The sequence below is a fragment of the Bombina bombina genome, chromosome 5 (assembly GCF_027579735.1).
Source record: "Bombina bombina isolate aBomBom1 chromosome 5, aBomBom1.pri, whole genome shotgun sequence".
NCBI classification, from domain to species: domain Eukaryota; kingdom Metazoa; phylum Chordata; class Amphibia; order Anura; family Bombinatoridae; genus Bombina; species Bombina bombina.
This window is the reverse complement of record NC_069503.1, coordinates 242,609,105-242,627,251: the sequence shown is the minus strand read 5'-3', so window position 1 is coordinate 242,627,251 and position 18,147 is coordinate 242,609,105. Positions and strand designations below refer to the sequence as shown.

At 42.8% G+C, this 18,147-nt stretch overlaps 1 protein-coding gene across 2 annotated transcripts in view; it reads left to right on the top strand.

The window, feature by feature from the left end:
* ACBD5 (acyl-CoA binding domain containing 5) overlaps positions 1-18,147 on the top strand; it is a 146,098-nt gene that overhangs the window by 103,406 nt on the left and 24,545 nt on the right. The window lies entirely within an intron of this gene.

Below are 18,147 nucleotides of genomic sequence, written 5' to 3'. Positions count from 1 at the left end.
TAAAAGCATCATCAGATTGGCTTACGAGACTGCCGGACGGCAGCCTCCCGAAAGAATTACAGCTCATTCCACTAGGGCTGTGGCTTCCACATGGGCCTTCAAGAACGAGGCTTCTGTTGATCAGATATGTAGGGCAGCGACTTGGTCTTCACTGCACACTTTTACCAAATTTTACAAGTTTGATACTTTTGCTTCTTCTGAGGCTATTTTTGGGAGAAAGGTTTTGCAAGCCGTGGTGCCTTCCATTTAGGTGACCTGATTTGCTCCCTCCCTTCATCCTTTGGTATTGGTTCCCACAAGTAAGGATGACGCCGTGGACCGGACACACCTATGTTGGAGAAAACAGAATTTATGTTTACCTGATAAATTACTTTCTCCAACGGTGTGTCCGGTCCACGGCCCGCCCTGGTTTTTTTAATCAGGTCTGATAATTTATTTTCTTTAACTACAGTCACCACGGTACCATATGGTTTCTCCTATGCAAATATTCCTCCTTAACGTCGGTCGAATGACTGGGGTAGGCGGAGCCTAGGAGGGATCATGTGACCAGCTTTGCTGGGCTCTTTGCCATTTCCTGTTGGGGAAGAGAATATCCCACAAGTAAGGATGACGCCGTGGACCGGACACACCGTTGGAGAAAGTAATTTATCAGGTAAACATAAATTCTGTTTTTTGCAGATGATACTAAGTTAAGTAAGGTCATTAGGTCAGAGCAGGATGAACCTTCATTACAAAGGGATCTGCAAAAATTAGAAGTATGGGCAAGTAAATGGAAAATTAGATTTAATACGGAAAAATGCAAGGTTCTACATTTTGAAGTAAAAATAAGCAGGCAACGTATTTTTTAAATGGAACAAGACTTAGCCAAACAGAGGAGGAAAGGGATTTGGGGGTAGTAATAGATAACAAGCTAAAGATGGGTGCACAATGCAGGGCAGCGGCTTCAAATGCTAATAAGATACTAGCACGTATTAAAAGAGGCATTAATTCAAGGGAGGAAAGCATAATTCTGTCACTATATAAAGCCCTGGTAAGACCTCACCTTGAGTATGGAGTGCAGTTCTGGGGACCGATCGCAAAAAAAGATATTGCAGAACTAGAAAAAGTTCAGAGAAGGGCCACAAAGCTAATAAGGGGATTGGAGAAATTAACCTATGAGGAGAGGCTAACCAAACTGGGTCTGTTTTCTTTAGAAAAAAGGCACTTGAGAGGTGACATGATTACTTTATATAAATATATTCAAGGCCCATATTCAGAGATGGCAGAAGCTCTGTTTATTCCAAGAAAATTGTTTCTGACAAGAGGTCACAATTTAAGGTTGGAGGAAAGGAGATTTAATCTCCTGCAACGGAAACGTTTTTTTCACTGTAAGAGCAATAAAATTGTGGAACTCATTACCAAAGGAGGTAGTGAATGCCAATACCCTAGATACATTTAAAAATAGTCTGGATACATTTCTGTATATAAACAAAATTCATTGATATGATTGCTAGTATAAATGGGTCACCTTTGAGTGGGGTTATTTAAGCTTAACTGGAACTTTTTGTAAGTATTTTAGATTTGTATAGGTTGAACTCAATGGACTTTTTTCAACCTTATCTACTATGTTACTATGTATATCTGGAATAAACCTTATTTCAAGTGGGCTGAATACAAACAAATAAGGTTAACCAAATAGATTCTGAGCTCTAATCAATTGTGTCTGGCCTCTATGTCAGGTGTAACACTTAATGTAAAATTCTTATTAATCGAAATAAACCTTTACTGTTCTGGTTTACTAGGGGTCTATATATTATATTTTCAAAAAGTAAGGTCTTTTAATTGCAAGTGAGTTTAAGGTAGTATGCAGCTATCGAGTAATGAGCTTGTTGAATCTAATATAAACGTAAATCAGAACCACAACTGTATTAACTTAGTAATAATTTGTGTAAAGGATACAGCGGGCTAACTTGAGCTTTATATAGTTCTTAGTATGCCTTAGATATAGCCTAATAGTTATTTGTCTAGATATCTTAGAATATCTCGTTCATGACTTGGTGTTTATCCTGTTTTGAAAAGAGTTTTAAAGAGTTACGTGTCCTCTATGCGGATCCAGAATCAGGTTACTGAGGATGTGTGTTGAGGGTCTTGGAGTTGATGTCTCTTGTTGGGTGGATTCCTGGAGATGTCACTCCATGTTCTTTGCTTTGAGACTTGAGGAGACAATCTTTCGGGGTTGGAGGTGTCGCTGATTCTGTTGGTGTTGTTATTGGTGGAGTTATGTCAAGCTTATTGCAAAAGGAGGTAATTTCTGATACATGGGCACAGTCAAATCTCCTGCTATTTTTAACAACCTGAATTTGCACAGGAAACCGCCATCTGTAAGGTATGTTCAGGTTGCGAAGGTGTTGATTCAGAGCATTGAATTATCTTCTTTCTTGCAATGTTCTTATTGAGAGATCAGCAAAGAATTTTATAGTTGCACCTTGATATTGGAAAGTTAATTGTTTGCGTGCTTGTTGGAGTATACGTTCCTTCTCTCTGGAACTTCATAAAACATATTACCACATCTCTGGGTGGGTTTTTATCTGCTGGTCTTGGCTTTAGAGAGTGGTGTGCTCTTTCCATTAGTATTGTTGGTACATCTGGGTGCTTGTCGCCTAATAATGATCTAAATAAACCATCTAGGTAGTTACGCAAATGGGGGCCCAATACTGTTTCTGGTATTCCTTTTATCCGTATATTGTTACTCCTTGTTCTGTTCTCTATTTCGTCCAGCTTAATTTCTAGCTCCATTATTTGTTTTTGTTGAAAGTGCATCTTGTTTGACATAGATAACATTTCTGAGGTTATTTCCTCTCTGTCTCCTTCAAGAGTTTCCATCCTAGATCATTTATATTTTTCTTAAGATCTGCACACTCTTCTTTTATACAGGATTGTACCTGATTTATGAGCGTTTGCATGGCTTTGAGAGTGATAGGACCTCCTGTATCTGATTCTGTGTCTTTTTTTTTCTTTTCTTTTTTTTCAAAAAGAGCTTTATTGAGAAAATAAACAGAATTAACAAGCTTTTTCAGACAGTGGTACAATATCATTAAGTCACTACAATACAAGCATATAGTATGTTAAGGGACCCACAGACAAGCGGGTCTAGATGACTACATTAGAGAGTGACAATAGCACTGACCATAAAGCATACAATACTCATTTAGCTCTACATATGCAGCAACATCTCATAGACCTCCATTTTTGAAGTCTTTACATAGTGATACTTTTCAAGGAGTAGGATGTTTTGCACGTCTTGTCTCCAATATTCTAGTGTGGGGATCTGGTTTGTCTTCCAACAAAGTGGAATCAAATTTTCTTTTGCAAGATGTACCGAGTCCATGCTTTAATCCTTACTTGTGGGATATTATCCTTCCCAACAGGAAGTGGCAAAGAGAGCACCCACAGCAGAGCTGTCTATATAGCTCCCCCTTAACTCCACCCCCCAGTCATTCTCTTTGCTGGCTCTAAGCAGGAAGGGTAAAGTGAAAGAGGTGATAAACTGTTAGTTTTTATTTTTCTTCAAGCAAGAGTTTGTTATTTTTAAATGGTACCGGTTTGTACTATTTACTCTCAGGCAGGAGATGGATGAAGATTTCTGCCTAGAGGATGATGATCTTAGGATTTGTAACTAAGGTCCACTGCTGTTCCCACAGAGGCTGAGGAGTACAGGAAAACTTCAGTGTGAGGAACAGTTTCTTGCTATACAGCAATGAGGTATGTTCAGTCATTTTTTCTGGAGAGACTGTGGTATTTCAGAAAGGCTGATAGTATCCCCATGAGGGTAAGGGTAAGACTTATAGTGGCATTACTAAGCTTGCATAAAGGGCTAAATTTATGGTTGACACTCAGTTTGAATGCTATTCACAAACGGTTGTGTGTTTTGGGAAGTGCTGCTAATTATCCTTTAAGGGACATCTGTATTGAGGGTACATTTGGCTTTTTGGGGTTTTTAGAACCCACATGGCTGGTAAAACGCTTGGTGTGTTTTTTTGGAGGCCTTAGTAACATCGAGTGAGATGGGCGGGGCCTAATTTCGCGCCTCAGTTGAGCAGTTATTTTCTCTTGACAAGCAGCAAGCTACAACACCGGAGGGTCCTGTTGAACTTCTTGGGCCAAATCGAAGCTTTATCCCCACATTACCAATCCCTAAGGGCAGGTAGGCGCCACAGCAGAGCTTTGGCAAGGTGCTGACAGGGTTTTTGCCGGTTTTTGACACTTGTCAATCCGGTTTCCATATTTGGGGGTTAATTGTTTAATTTGCTTGTGGTGCAATCTTCCTAAAGCTTATTGAATCTACTGTAAAAATTTTGAAAAATTTGAGGTATTTTTAAGCAGTTTTGCATTTTGTGTATGCCTTTTTTTTCTCTTAAAGGCACAGTACCGTTTTTGATAATTGTTGTTTTTTCACTGAATAAAATGTTTTCCAAGCTTGCTTGTCTCATTACTAGCCTGTTCAACATGTCTGACATTGAGGAAACTCCTCGCTCAATATGTTTAGAAGCCATTGTGGAACCCCCTCTTAGAATGTGTCCCACATGTACTGATATGTCTATAAATTGCAAACAGCATATTTTGACTTATAAGAGTTTGGCACTGGATGATTCTCAGAAAAATCAGCTTATGCCATCTAGTTCTCCCCAAGTGTAACAACCAGTAACGCCCGCACAAGCGACGCCAAGTACCTCTAGTGCGTCTAATTCTTTCACCTTGCAAGATTTGGCCACAGTTATGAATTCTACCCTCACAGAGGTTTTATCTAAACTGCCTGGGTTGCAAGGGAAGCGCAGTAGCTTTGGGTTAAGAACAAATGCTGAGCCTTCTGATGCTTTAGTAGCCGTATCCGATGTACCCTCACAATGTTCAGAGATAGGGGTGAGGGATTTGCTGTCTGAGGGAGAGATTTCTGATTCAGGAAAGTTGTTCCCTCAGACAGATTCAGATATGACGGCATTTAAATTTAAGCTAGAACACCTCCGCTTATTGCTCAGAGAGGTTTTAGCGACTCTGGATGATTGTGACCCTATCGTAGTTCCAGAGAAATTGTGTAAAATGGACAAATATTTAGAGGTTCCTGTCTACACTGCTGTTTTTCCGGTCCCTAAGAGGGTTTCAGACATTGTTACTAAGTAGTGGGATAGACCAGGTATTACGTTTGCTCCCCCTCCTATTTTTAAGAAGATGTTTCCCATATCCGATACCATGCGGGACTCGTGGCAGACGGTCCCTAAGGTGGAGGGAGCTATTTCTACTCTGGCTAAGCGTACAACTCTACCTATTGAGGACAGTTGTGCTTTCAAAGATCCTATGGATAAAAAATTATTTTTTTATCCATAGAAAATTTTTTATTTTTTTATCCATAGAAAATTTTTGTTCATCAGGGTTTTCTTCTCCAGCCTATAGCGTGCATTGTTCCTGTAACCACTGCAGCTGCCTTTTGGTTCGAGGCTCTGGAAGAGGCTCTTCAGGTGGAGACCCCATTAGATGATATTCTGGATAGAATTAGGGCTGTTAAGCTAGCTAATTCTTTCATTACAGACGCCGCTTTTCATCTGGCTAAATTAGCAGCAAAGAATTCAGGTTTTGCCATTTTAGCGAGTAGAACATTATGGCTTAAGTCCTGTTTGGCTGATGTGTCATCAAAATCTAAGCTTTTGACCATCCCTTTTAAGGGTAAGACCCTATTCGGGCCTGAATTGTAAGAGATCATTTCAGATATCACTGGAGGGAAGGGTCATGCCCTCCCTCAGGATAAGTCAAATAAGATGAGGACCAAACAAAATAATTTTTGTTCCTTTCGAAACTTCAAAGGTGGTTCCTCTTCCCCTGCTGCAAGGCAAGAGGGGAACTTTGCTCAATCCAAGCCAGTCTGGAAACCTAACCAGGCTTGGACAGCATGAAGGGGTAGCCTCCGAGCGGATCTAGTAGGGGGCAGACTTTCTTTCTTTGCTCAGGCTTGGGCAAGAGACTTCAGGACTCCTGGGCTGTAGATATCGTAACCCAGGGGTATCTTCTAGATTTCAAAGATTCCATCTTTCTCAATTGTCTGTAAACCAGACAAAAAGAGAGGCGTTCTTACGCTGTGTAGAAGATCTATTTACCATGGGAGTGATCTGCCCAGTTCCAAAAACAGAACAGAGGCAGGTGTTCTACTCCAATCTGTTTGTGGTTCCCAAAAAAGAGGGAACCTTCAGACCAATCCTAGATCTCAAGATCCTAAACCAATTCCTCAGAGTCCCATCCTTCAAGATGGAGACCATTCGGACTATTTTACCAATGATCCAGGAGGGTCAATATATGACCACCGTGGACTTAAAGGATGCGTATCTACACATTCCTATCCACAAAGATCATCACCAATTCCTCGGGTTTGCCTTTCTGGACAAGCATTACCAGTTTGTGGCTCTTCCCTTCGGGTTGGCCACGGCTCCCAGAATTTTCACAAAGGTGCTAGGGTTCCTTCTGGCGGTCCTAAGGCCGCGGGGCATAGCAGGGGCACCTTATCTAGACGACATTCTAATTCAAGCGTTGACTTTCCAACTAGCCAAGTCTCACACGGACTTCGTGTTGACCTTTCTAAGATCTCATGGGTGGAAGGTGAACGTAAAAAAGAGTTCTCTTTCCCCTCTCACAAGAGTTTAATTCCTAGGGACTCTGATAGACTCGGTGGACATGAAAATATTTCTGACAGAAGTCAGGAAATCAAAGAGTCTAGCCACCTGCCGAGCTCTTCATTCCATTCCTTGGCCGTCAGTGGCTCAGTGTATGGAGGTAATCGGACTAATGGTAGCGGCGATGGACATAGTTCCGTTTGCTCGCTTACATCTCAGACCACTGCAACTATGCATGCTCAGACAGTGGAATGGGGATTATGCAGATTTATCTCCTCAGATAAATCTGGGTCAGGAGATCCGAGATTCTCTTCTTTGGTGGTTGTCACAGGATCACCTGTCCCAGGGAATGTGTTTCCGCAGGCCAGCGTGGGTTATAGTGACGACGGACGCCAGCCTACTGGGCTGGGGTGCAGTCTGGAATTCCCTGAAAGCACAGGGTTTGTGGATTCAGGAGGAGGCCCTCCTACCGATAAATATTCTGGAATTAAGAGTGATATTCAATGCTCTTCAGGCGTGGCCTCAGCTGGCTTCGGCCAGATTCATAAGATTCCAGTCGGACAATATCACAACTGTAGCATATATCAATCATCAGGGGGGAACAAAGAGTTCTTTAGCTATGATAGAGGTTACCAAAATAATTTGATGGGCAGAGACTCACTCTTACCATCTATCAGCAAGCTATATCCCAGGAGTGGAGAACTGGGAAGCAGATTTTCTAAGTCGTCGGACTTTTCATCCGGGGGAGTGGGAACTCCATCTGGAGGTTTTTGCACAATTGATTCAGCAATGGGGCACACCAGAATTGGATCTGATGGCGTCTCGTCATAACGCCAAACTTCCTTGTTACGCGTCCAGGTCAAGGGATCCTCAGGCAGTACTGATAGATGCTCTAGCAGTATCCTGGTCGTTCAACCTGGCTTACGTGTTTCCACCATTCCCTCTCCTTCCGCGTCTGATTGCCAGAATCAAACAGGAGAGAGCTTCGGTGATTTTGATAAAACCTGCGTGGCCACGCAGGACTTGGTATGCAGACCTGGTGGACATGTCATCTCTGCCACCATGGTCTCTGCCACTGAGGCAGGACCTTTTGATTCAGGGTCCGTTCAAGCATCCAAATCTAATTTCTCTGCAACTGACTGCTTGGAGATTGAACGCTTGATTTTATCAAAGCGGGGTTTCTCTGAGTCGGTCATAGATACCTTGATTCAGGCTCGAAAGCCTGTCACCAGGAAGATCTATCATAAGATATGGCGTAAATATCTTTTTTGGTGCGAATCCAAAGGTTACTCATGGAGTAAGACCAGGATTTCTAGGATTTTGTCCTTTCTCCAAGAGGGATTGGAGAAAGGATTGTCAGCTAGTTCTTTAAAAGGACAGATATCTGCTTTGTCTATTCTATTGCACAAGCGTCTGGCAGATGTCCCAGACGTTCGGGCTTTCTGTCAGGCTTTAGTTAGAATCAAGCCTGTGTTTAAACCTGTTGCTCCGCCATGGAGTCTAAATTTAGTTCTTAAAGTTCTTCAGGGGGTTCTGTTTGAACCCATGCATTCCATAGATATTAAGCTTCTATCTTGGAAAGTTCTGTTTCTAGTTGCTATCTCTTCAGCTCGAAGAGTTTCTGAACTATCTGCGTTACAATGTGACTCGCCTTATCTTGTTTTCCATGCTGATAAGGTGGTTTTGCGTTCCAAACCTGGGTTCCTCCCTAAGGTTGTTACTAACAGAAATATCAATCAGGAAATTGTTGTTCCTTCTCTGTGTCCTAATCCTCCTTCTAAGAAGGAATGTCTGTTGCACAACTTGGATGTGGTTCTTGCTTTGAAGTTTTATTTGCAGGCAACCAAAGATTTTCGTCAAACATCTTCTTTGTTTGTTGTCTATTCTGGAAAGCGTAGAGGTCAAAAGGCTACGGCTACCTCTCTTTCCTTTTGGCTGAAAAGCATCATCCGTTTGGCTTATGAGACCTCTGGACAGCAGCCTCCTGAAAGAATTACAGCTCACCCCACTAGAGCGGTGGCTTCAACATGGGCTTTTAAAAATGATACTTCTGTTGAACAAATTTGTAAGGCTGCGACTTGGTCTTCGCTTCATATTTTTTCCAAATTTTACAAATTTGATACTTTTGCTTCTTCAGAGGCTATTTTTGGGAGAAAGGTTTTGCAAGCAGTGGTGCCTTCCGTTTAGGTTCCTGTCTTGTCCCTCCCTTCATCCGTGTCCTAAAGCTTTGGTATTGGTATCCCACAAGTAAGGATGAAACCGTGGACTTGGTACATCTTGCAAAAGAAAACAAAATTTATGCTTACCTGATAAATTTCTTTCTTTTGCGATGTACCGAGTCCATGGCCCGCCCTGTCTATTCAAGACAGATAGTATTTTTTATTGAAAACTTCAGTCACCTCTGCACCTTATAGTTTCTCCTTTTTCTTCCTTGGTCTTCGGTCGAATGACTGGGAGGTGGAGTTAAGGGGGGAGCTATATAGACAGCTCTGCTGTGGGTGCTCTCTTTGCCACTTCCTGTTGGGAAGGATAATATTCCACAAGTAAGGATGAAACCGTGGACTCGGTACATTGCAAAAGAAAAATAAATTTATCAGGTAAGCATCAATTTTGTTTTTTGCCCCTGTTAACATAAACATTAGAAGGGTCTTTTTTAAAGGGTTCTGTATTCGGTCAGAAAAATGAAATTGTAAGGTCTCATGTGTCTTTGAGATCTCTAATTCTAATATGCTTTGAATCTCTCCCCACACTGAGGACCAAAAACCATCTAGTAGCGGGCAGTCCCACCAAATATGCAATAAAGAGCCTGTCTCTCCACAGCCTCTCCAGCATTTATCAGAGACTCTAGGATAGATTCTCTTTAGCCTGGATGGTGTGAGGTACCATCGGCTTAACAGCTTATAGTGGGACTCTTGCGTTCGTGCTGAGACTGAAAGGGTCTTTGTGGCCTGGAAAATCCGTTGCCATTCCTCTTTCGTGAGTTCGGAACCCAGTTCTTTGTGCCACATTTTGGTATAATTTGGGAGGGGACTGTCAACTGGTGTAATAGTAGAGTGTAAATGGATGAGACCAAATGTTTAGATGCTGTTTGCTTTGTACATAGTGTTTAAAATGGTGTAAGGTCTCTCACTAGTTGTGATCTGTGTTTGTGAGTGCTAATATAATGCCCTATTTGTAAATAAACGAACCATGGAACAGGTACGTCGGGGTGATCCATCAGGATCTCTTCCCTCGTCTTCAGTCTCCCCGCTGTCACAAAAGTAGCCACTCGGTTAGGGAAAGGTTTAGTCTGATCTAAGGACATTCTGGCCTGCAGGGGCAAATCCGGATTCCCATAAATCGGTGTCAATGGAGAAAACGGAGCGGAAATATGAGTATCCACCCAGATCTCTCTATCCCATGTGGTAAATAGTTCCTCCAGCAGGGGAAAATCGTGTATATGTGATGGTCTATGCTTATCGCCAATCCACAGAACCATGGAACAGGTACGTCGGGGTGATCCATCAGGATCTCTTCCCTCGTCTTCAGTCTCCCCGCTGTCACAAAAGTAGCCACTCGGTTAGGGAAAGGTTTAGTCTGATCTAAGGACATTCTGGCCTGCAGGGGCAAATCCGGATTCCCATCAATCGGTGTCAATGGAGAAAACGGAGCGGAAATATGAGTATCCACCCAGATCTCTCTATCCCATGTGGTAAATAGTTCCTCCAGCAGGGGAAAATCGTGTATATGTGATGGTCTATGCTTATCGCCAATCCACAGGAGAGGCGCTAATTCCATCCCCTGTAGAATATCTCTATCAATTCCAACCCAGTCTTTCTGGGGACTATCCTGGCACCATTCAACCACCCTCTGCAAAATCACTGCTTTTCTATACAAACTTAGATCCGGGAGGCCCAAGCCACCCGCATCTCTCGGGAGAGTCATTGTCGCTCTGTTGATTCTGGGCCTCACGCCCATCTATATATGTTCCTCTACTAATCTCTGAAGTGCCGCAAGGAAGGCGTGGGGGAGCGGAATAGGAAGTGTTTGAAACAGATACAATAATCTGGGGAGCACGTTCATTTTGACTACACTTATTCTCCCCAACCATGAAATAGTTTTATGTTTCCATGACGATAGGTTGGCCGCAATCGCACGTCTAAGAGCCACGTAATTGGCCTCAAATAAATCAGACATGGAAGTTGTCAGGTAGATTCCCAGATATTTTAAGTGTTTGTCATTTATCTGAAATTGGCTGTGTACCGTTAACCAGTGTTTAACGGACGGGGCTAAGTTAACCCCTAATACTTCCGATTTAGATGCGTTGAGAAGGAAATTGGAGACCTCTCTATATCTAGCAAATTCTTGCAACAGAGCCGGAATTGAAGTCTCCAAGTCCGATAATGTAAATAGCAAGTCGTCTGCATACATTATTATTTTGTACTCTATTTCTTAATGAGTACCCTTTGACTTGGCAATAGTCTTGAATGTTGCATGCCAGAGCCTCCCCCGAAATGGCAAATAGTAGGGGCGCAAAGGACACCCCTGCCTGGTTCCATTAGTGATTGACACAAGGTCGGAGAGTATACCATTAACCCTGATCCGGGCATTTGGTGCAGAGTAAAGGCTGAAGACCGTCCCGAGGAAACGGTCCCCGAAGCCCATTTTTTCTAATGTACATCTTAGGAACTGCCAGCTCACCCGGTCAAACGCTTTCTCAGCATCTGTGGAGAACAGAATGTGTGATCAGCTGCAATACTTTAAGGGTATTGTCCCTCGCCTCCCGTCCCGGGACAAACCCAACCTGATCTAGTGCGATCAGACCCAGTAAAAACCTATTTACTCTATTTGCTAAGGCTTTGGCAAGAATTTTCACATCGGTATTCAACAGTGAAATTTGCCTATAGCTTTGCGGTTTATCAGGCGGTTTACCCGGCTTAGGGATTACAGTGATATATGCCTCTAACATGGAGGGCGGCAGCGTCCCCGTGTCCAGCAGAGAGTTGAACAAGGTCTGCAGATGTGGCAGTAACCCTGTCAAGAAGGTCTTATAATATTTAGCTCCTAGCCCATCGGGGCCAGGGAATTTCCCATTTCCTCTTGAGTCAGGGGAGACTCCAGGAACTCCTCCGCGCCAAGGGACGGTAGATGTGTATTATTAAGATATTCCAACGCCAATCGTCGCTGATAGGACACATCTAGGGGTTGAGCCCCAGATGAGGATTTAAGATTATTAAGGCCGCTGTAATAGGAACGGAAAACCTCTGCTATGCCAAGGCTATCCCTGTGTATCTTATTCTTTTCATCTTTCATTGAATATACATATGATTTAAGTTGGGTTCTCTTAAGCGTCCTTGCTAGTAACTTTCCCGCCTTGTCCCCTCCTTCATAGTACGTCTGTTTAAGCCAGGTCGCTATCTTATGGTTCTCATCTTGGAGAAGCTGTCTGAAGTCCAGCCTAGCCTGTGTCAATTTAGCCTCACTGTCACTACACAGAGGGTCTTTTTTATGTTGTTCTTCTAGCGTCATAATCTCGCACAGCAACTGATTATATTTTTCATTTTTTTGTTTCTGAATTATTGCTTTGTGCTTAATGATGTGACCGCGAATAACACTTTTATGCGCCTCCCACACAGTAGTCAGGGGCAGTTCGTCTGTCATGTTAATGTCGAAGTAATCTGTCATGTGAGAAGTGATGTCTTCACCAACTCCGGTACAACTCAAGAGTGTGTCATCTAGTCTCCAAGTAAAGGAGGTTGCTGGCGTTTCGGGCCATAACATCTCAAATAAGACTGGAGCATGGTCTGACCATGTGATTGACGCTATGTCACTACCCCGAACATATTCTATTCCCTGCGAGTCAGTGAAGAAGAAATCTATACGGGTGTATTTCTTATGTGGGTTGGAGTAGAATGTATACTCCATGCTTCTGTAGGGTGTAATGTGCGCCAAATGTTGTGCAATAAGTGATTCTTTAGTATTGAATTAATATGTTTCAATATATAATGTGAAACGCTGGAAAGGCCGTTAGAGGTATCTTGTTTTGGATTAAGTGGCGCGTTGAAGTTCCATCCCAAAACCGTAACACCCTTGGAGTGTTCAAACAATTTGCTCGAGAGAGCCCTGAAAAAAGTATGCTGCGCAACATTTGGAGCGTAGATGTTAATTAGAGTTATCTGAATACCATGGAGGAGGCCCACCACTATAATATATCTCCCATCCCTGTCTCTCACAATATCTTGTGTTTGGAAAGGTATCTTGTGATGTATCAAAATGCCCATTCTGTTTTGTTTACGAGGGCCCGATGAAAAAAGGGCAGTCGGATATCTATGGTTGTGCCATTTAGGCTCTTTGTGTTTAACAAAATGTGACTCCTGAATGAAAACAATATCACCCCGTAATTTGTGTAATTCCCTGGTAACTATAGATTGTTTACCGTGGCTATTCAAACCCTTTACATTAATTGTCAAAAACTTTAGGGGGTGGATTTTCGGTTTATTCTGCTGAGGGGTCATTGTGACAAAAAAAAAGGGGGGGAGGAGAGGGGGGGAAGGAGAGGAGGGGAAGGAGAGGAGGGGGAAGGAGAGGAGGGGGAAGGAGAGGGGAGGTAATGAGGTAGGATATAACAAGAAGGAAAAGTTAGGTAAGCAAGTAGTATAAGTTTCTTGGCTAAAGGAAACCGAGGACGTAAAGGTAAATATTGGTTATTTAGATATTAGGGAGCTTCCAGATCTCCCGAGGAGTGCAGACACAGCAAAATTGTAATAAAGTGTAAATTGCTATATATCAGCTACAGCAAAATCACCAGGTCTATAGTAGACCAACTCGCCCTTTTGAAGGCTTAGTTGAAGGGAATATGCCTATGGCCGACCTGTTGAATAAATAAATGTACAAGACCATATATTACATTTCAACATAACCTTATATCATTAACTCAGTTTGATAAGATTAATTATTACATTGTGAATAAACAAATAGAACCATAAATTAGAACCGAGGAGAATATGTGTAATTGCGAGGGGATCACCTGTGGAAACAGCACAACCTTCCCTTCACAATCAACTTATATTAACATAGTAAAAATAAGACAATGCCAATACAGAGGCAACCCCCCACACTGGTAGTGTATATGAAACAGACTTTCAATATGTCCAACACCCTTAGGTGTATACTGCCAAGATTTAGTCTAGAGTCCTCCGGCAGGGCGGAAATGTTCCGATATCTTATTAAATGAACTCATGTTTCCTTTGTATGCTAACATTGAGTAACAGAACAATATGACATTAAGAGGGAAACAATTTAAGACCATGACTTATGCAAACTTTTTACTAATCAAATTTATTTGAAAAGTCACGTCCCACTCCCGTCCTATGAGCCCAGAAGGGCCTCCTAGGATTTCTTACCTATCCGTTCAGGACTGGCACTGTTCTCATCTGTATTCGAAGATGCGCTTGGCCCAGTATCTGGGTGTGGGGCTGCAATGCCCAACGTTGAACAAAACATTTCCAAATCTGACAGCGATCGGTATATTGATGTCTTGTCTCCGTTGGTGGCCACTAGGCAAGTGGGAAATCCCCATCTATAAAGGATTTTATTGTCCTGCAAAACAGATGTCAGAAAGCGAAGTTCTCTGCGCTTCTGTAGAGTGGCAGGGCACAGGTCTGCGAAGATTTGCAGGGAGATCCCTGCATGCTGAACTGGATGTTTATTTCTGCTGCATCTAAGTATTTCCTCTTTATCTCTATAGTTTAATAATTTGAGGATAACATCCCATGGGGGAGCCTTTGGAGAAGGTTTGAGGTGCAGCGCCCTGTGAGCTCTTTCTATAACCATCTCAGGTGCTAGCGGGGTTCCCTTAATCGTTCTAAAAAGGTCCTGCAGGTATCCCTGCAGAGCAGTGGGATTAATTGATTCTGGAATACCCCGTATTCTCAAATTGTTCCGCCGACTGCGGTTGTCGAGGTCTTTTATCGTCTCCAAAAGGCCTTGGATAACATTTGTATTTTGTTGCATTTGGGATGTATTCTCTTTTAGTTGCTCTTGCAACGTGTTATGTGAAGCTTCAACAGTGGTGATTCTTTGTGACAGTTCAGTGATATCACGTTTCAATTCAATAAACAAATTTTTGATGTCTGCAGCGATCTCCTTTATATCTTCCTTAGATGAGAGGCACCTCAAGTCCTCTTTTGTGACATATTGTGATGGAACAGGAGTAGGCGGAATAGTTATGTCTTCCCTGTGGGACATTTGCGCTTGGTCATCTTCACTGATTTGTGTATCCGTGTTCTTGATATAGTAGTTCATATTTCTTGTTTTTGTCCCCTTGTCTGCGCCAGTCTGCTTTTTCTGTGCCATAGTTACTCCCTGTCCTGTGTATTATTATCCAAAACACAAATAGGGCTGCACTTGCTGTAGTGGGTATTATTATTGAGGCTTGTGTTAACCCTTAGGAATGGTTGCTCCTGACACAACTTTGAATACTGTATGAACCGCAGTCTGAGTGGGAGAGGGAAATATACACCAATTTTTGGCAATATATTAACAAGTGTAATTTTCAGAAGCTTGTAGCTGCAGTGCTACCTTAGGGCTGAAGCTGTGTAATGTGCTGCTGCAGCAAGTGGCAGCTGGGGGCTCTATCTTTTTTTAATTGCTGCGTCACAAGTAATTTCTGCCAGCCCGGTGCCTCACACTACAGATCTCACTGTCATTAGGCCCCTATTGTAGCAATGTGAACAGGTTTTAATAAAGCTGGGAGAATATAAGGTGCTTATTAACAAGATGTCCTCCTCAAGCCCTTCCTCACTGACTTGTGCGGTGCACTTATACTTATGGTGCTGTAATAATTCAAAATACTGTCCCCAGCACTGCGGCTCAAATCTAGCTGTCACGGTCTTAGATGAGTAAGTTACTGACTGGGTCTCCTGAGTATATTTTCCTTCAGTTGCGCAGGTCCCTTGATGTTGCGCTGTGCTCCGGTGCTTATGTAGTGCCTCTAAGCCTACCCGGTCTCCTTCTCCCGGCTCCTCTGTTGTGACACTCGATCGCACTTGCGATCTCAGCGGATCAATAGGTTGTGCTCTCCACAGCAGGCACGGCTCCTTAATTGTTTCTCCACCACTCGCTCCTATTAGAATGCCAGCACAAGGCCCCAGTTCTCCCAGTCACTGCCGTATGCTTACAGTGCGGTATGCTTTTAGTCAGGGTGCGGCCCACAGCTCAGGTTCAAGTTTAAATACACGAGTGTTCTCTTTTGAAGTCTGTTTGGTGGTCTAACGATTCTCCTCGGTTCACAGGCTCAAAGATTTCCAACTTTTAGGTCATTAGATATACTTTACAAGCATTTGTTCGGCCTTTGGCTCAGGAGCACTAAAAGAACACGGCCATTCTCCGGCACAGCCAGGCTCCGCCCCCTCTACTTCCTGATTCTAGCAGGCCCATTTATCAAGCTCCGTATGGAGCTTGAAGGGCCGTGTTTCTGGCGAGTCTTCAGACTCGCCAGAAACACAAGTTATGAAGCAGCGGTCTAAAGACCGCTGCTTCATAACCCTGTCCGCCTGCTCTGAGCAGGCGGACAGGAACCGCCGGAAATCAACCCGATCGAATACGATCGGGTTGATTGACAGCTCCCTGCTGGCGGCCGATTGGCCGCGAGTCAGCAGGGGGCGGCGTTGCACCAGCAGCTCTTGTGAGCTGCTGGTGCAATGTTAAATGTGGAGAGCGTATTGCTCTCCGCATTTAGCGAGGTCTTGCGGACCTGATCCGCAGTGTCGGATCAGGTCCGCAAGCCCTTTGATAAATGGGCCCCTGTGTCTTTATCTGAATTATAGAGCAAAGTGCAATTGTCGTGTTGTGTCTGTTATAGATTCAGAACTTTCTTCTGTGGGTTCCTGTTTATCTACAGATTTAAAGAAGGCATTTACATTGTTTGTATCGGTTTTGGTAATTTTTTTTCTCTTGTTTATTGAGTCTTTAAGAGGCCATGTTTGGAGGTTGATGAGGATAATATAGTGCTCTGGTTCCCAAATCTCACCCAGCTGTTCTGTGTAGCTTCACAGTAATATAAATGGGTGATATTATATAGAATTATTGAAATATAGGCCTTTTGGAAGAAACATATAGCTGGTTTACATTGTGTCACGTTCTACTGAACAGATTTAATTTATTGCAAGGCTGCGGCTAGTTCAGATGAAAGTATTATGTGGTTTTAGCTTATCGTGGGTCAGTTTGAGCTGCTGTGATGCTCCGTGCATATTATATAGGTAACTCCGTTTACCGCGTGGTCGCCGCCTGCGCAGCTTCAGATGTTGCGGTAGTTATTGTCCGGGTGCGATTTATAGTATTCGGCTGTGTGCCTAATTGTGTTCTTGTGTATTGCTTACCCTGTTGTAATGTGTGGGCTGAATCTCGACTGCTGCGTCTCTCGATCTCAGGTTTCAGCCATTCTGCAGAGGTTAGGCTTGTCTAGGCCGCGATCCCCGCAGCGGTTTCTGTAAAGTGACAGAATATTTGGCGGTGTCAACAGTGAAAGCAAACAATATGTCGTCTAATGCCACCACTCTTGGATCCGTTTGGTGGCTATATGTGCCGGTTTGACGCCTTACAACTCACCACTTTTAGGAGCGTTAGTAAGGTGTGGCCATCTTAGACGGCGTTCCGGCTCCGCCCCCTGCAATATTTTTTTAAAATAACTTTTATTAGATAGTGTTATTATGAGTATAACTATACTTTGTAATGCATTTCTGATGTGTTTTGTGCAACATTTTAGTTTTGGGAAATAGTTAACCAGAGCTCTGAAGGTGCGGTGATCATTTTAGTGTAAATCACGATTGCGCTCAAGGGAACACGTTTACTTTCAACTCGTATAATGTGAGCGGTAAGCCTGATGACCGCAAACCCTTGTATAACACGCACTAATTACCTACTATGGGCCAGATTACGAGTAAAGCGCAAACTTTTGAGCGCAAGCGATAATCTGGCCCATAGTAGCTAATTAGTGCGTGTTATACAGGGTGTTTAAACCTTCCTTAGCTATAAAATTCCATATTGTCCACAAATATACAAATGTTCTAATGTAAATATAGCACTTAAAGATGTTTGGCACATAAAAGTGAGCTCCCAATGTCTTTCAAAGCGTTTGTCCACTTCTTCATCAGAGGATTTAATTAGTATAATGCCAAACTGTTTAAAAAGAAAAAGGACGACTTTTGCAATTTACTAGTTATGATTTTTTTGTCGTTTTTTTGGGTGTGTGATATTTGTTTCACAAACATGTTTTATTGAATCTTGGGCAATAACTTTATTATGCGTTTTTAACATATCTTGATAGTTAGATGTTTTGAAGGGGCTATTGCAAGATGCAATGGCTGGGGGGGATAGCATTGACACAGGCCTGGAGTTTTGTTGCCATCATTTTGGCATATTATATTATGATGTCTTGAGACATTGCCATATTACAACTGATATAATGAAGTCTAGAATGACTGTAGCAAGTGATTATACAACCACATAGTAATCAGAAACCTCAACTGTTTTA